Here is a 2,500-nt window from a genome sequence, read left to right as displayed (position 1 = left end):
AAGATTTGTCACAAAAATTTGATCTCCCTCGATCCAGCCTATTCCGTTACTTCCAGTTTCAACATTTCCTCCAACATCATGATCCCGATTTTCCAAATAGACCTTTAGCTCTGGGCTTAGATGACATGCTTGTGATCCCTCTTGCGTTGAAAGGTCTGATTTCTAAGATATTTAACTGTATATCCTCTCTTAAAAACACATCTATTGCAAAGATTAAGGCGGATTGGGAAAATGAACTGATCATGGAAGAGGGCAGCTGGAACTCTGCTCTACAAAGAATTAATGATAGTACTTCCTGCACAAAGTTGAGTATTATACAATTCAAAGTTCTGCATCGGGCTCAGTTCTCCAAAGCAAGACTTTCAAAAATATATCCAGGTGTAGATGCTAACTGTGACAGATGTCATAATACTCCCGTTAATTTAACTCACATGTTTTGGTCCTTTCATCTTACTGGGCTGTGATCTTCAGTACTATATCAAGGGCTCTTAATGTTGCAGCTGCAGCTATATTTGGTATTACAGATAAAGACAACTACACATTGAGGAGAAGACATAAAGATGTTATTGTTTTTACAACACTGCTTACACGCAGAAGACTACTACTGTATTGGAAGTCATGGAGCCCACCCACCTGTGCCTGAGGGACTTATTGCACTTCATACAATTAAAAAGATTCAATATTCACTGAGAGGGTCTAGGAACACATTTCACAGCATGTGGGATCCAGTATTATTGTATTTAGCTAAATTTCAATCTTTACCGGATACTATATAGAAGAGAAAATCAAAGAAGTTACTTTATTTAGGGCCCGAGCACGAACCATGCGAGGACCGTCTTGAAACCCTCGTGATCATAATTATTGATTATTGTCGTTTTTATTGTTCCACCACTTTGGGGCCACTTTTCAGGGCTTGAACTTGCCCGTAAACTCACCAAACTTTCCACGCTCATCAGGTCTCGTGAAAAAATTTGATATTTTGGTGGTTTCATAAACGGAGTTCGCAAAATGGCTCAGTGGCGCCCCCTTGAAATTTTCAAAATGGCCTCCCCATAAAGGTTTTTTTCACGTACACTCACGAAAATTGGTACGCATATTAAGCTTCTCGGGACGGACTAAAAATCCTCTTGCAGCGTTTCAAAAAACCCGACAGGAAGTCCACAAATTAAAGTTGAATTTCACGATAACGGCCCAAAATCCCTCAAAATCGCAGATTTCAGACTTCCTATTTTAACGAACTTGTCCGAGGGCACTCATCCGATTGACGCAAACTCAGTGTCAGTGCGTTCTAGACAGGCTCAGCAAATCTTGTTGTGCTCCGCACGTTATTTTTTTAAAGGGCGTGGCCGTGGTGTGTGTTTTAAGTTTTTTGAGAGTTTTGGCAAGCTGCCAAAAAAGTAAATGTTTATCTCTCTGCCATCTAGTGTTCATGCATGATACAGGACCCGCCCTGAACACATCCATGATACGGGACCCGTCCTGAACACATCCATGATACGGGACCCGCCCTGAACACGTCCATGATACGGGACCCGCCCTGAACACATCCATGATACGGGACCCGTCCTGAACACATCCATGATACGGGACCCGCCCTGAACACGTCCATGATACGGGACCCGCCCTGAACACGTCCATGTTTAACATTTTTTGATTTGTCACAGCGCCACCTGTTGACAACAGGAAGTTACTGCTTCTCAATTAGCATTAGCCATTGCTACACGGTAGCTAATTTTCCCCTCAAAATTGGTGTGGACCATGCTAACACCTTGGCCATACAACACGTTCAAGCTCAAAGGCCCACGCCCAAAACTCAACAGGAAGTCCATAAATCACATCATCATCAAACAGGAAGTGGCTGTAACTCTTATATACTTTGTCTGATCTCCTTGAAATTACATAGGTATGATCAGGGTTGGCCTCTGAACACAATGACAAAACAATAATAAAGTTTAACCATAGCGCCCCCTACTACAAAGAATAAGTACTACCTCCCATTTACAATGTCAGATTTTCACCAAATTTCACATGAACAATGTCAATACTGGCCTGATCACATCTAACCTAATACAATTATTCCATTAACATAGCGCCCCCACTGGAAAGAGGCGGTACTGCATCTCAGATACTTTGTCTGATCTGATTGAAATTTCACAGGTATGATCAGGGTTGACACAATCTGTGAACTTAAAACTACAAACAAAAAAAAAATCACAGTTGAAAACAAAAGACTGCATGTTACAGAGCCAGCCTGAACTGCTCTACGTCAAAATGTGATGTGTTCTTCATTACGCCTATTTCAACATACCATAGAACGACTTTTACACAAATCGAACTGCACAGCCTGCTGCTTAGCCACGTTCCTCTGCTGCTTAGCCACGTTCCTCTGCTGATTAGCCACGTTCCTCTGCTGCTTAGCCACGTTCCTCTGCTGTTTAGCCACGTTCCTCTGCTGATTAGCCACGTTCCTCTGCTGCTGCACTCCCGCCGTCTCACCCCG

General features: G+C 42.6%; 1 protein-coding gene across 2 annotated transcripts in view; it reads left to right on the top strand.

Moving 5' to 3' along the window:
- The window catches only part of ap2m1b (adaptor related protein complex 2 subunit mu 1b), a 38,729-nt gene that overhangs the window by 26,601 nt on the left and 9,628 nt on the right, over positions 1–2,500 (top strand). The gene's annotated exons all lie outside the window — the stretch shown is intronic.

This window comes from Labrus mixtus, chromosome 9 (assembly GCF_963584025.1).
Source record: "Labrus mixtus chromosome 9, fLabMix1.1, whole genome shotgun sequence".
Classification (NCBI taxonomy): Eukaryota; Metazoa; Chordata; class Actinopteri; order Labriformes; family Labridae; genus Labrus; species Labrus mixtus.
Note: the sequence above shows the minus strand (reverse complement) of the source record. Positions and strands in the feature narration are given on the sequence as shown.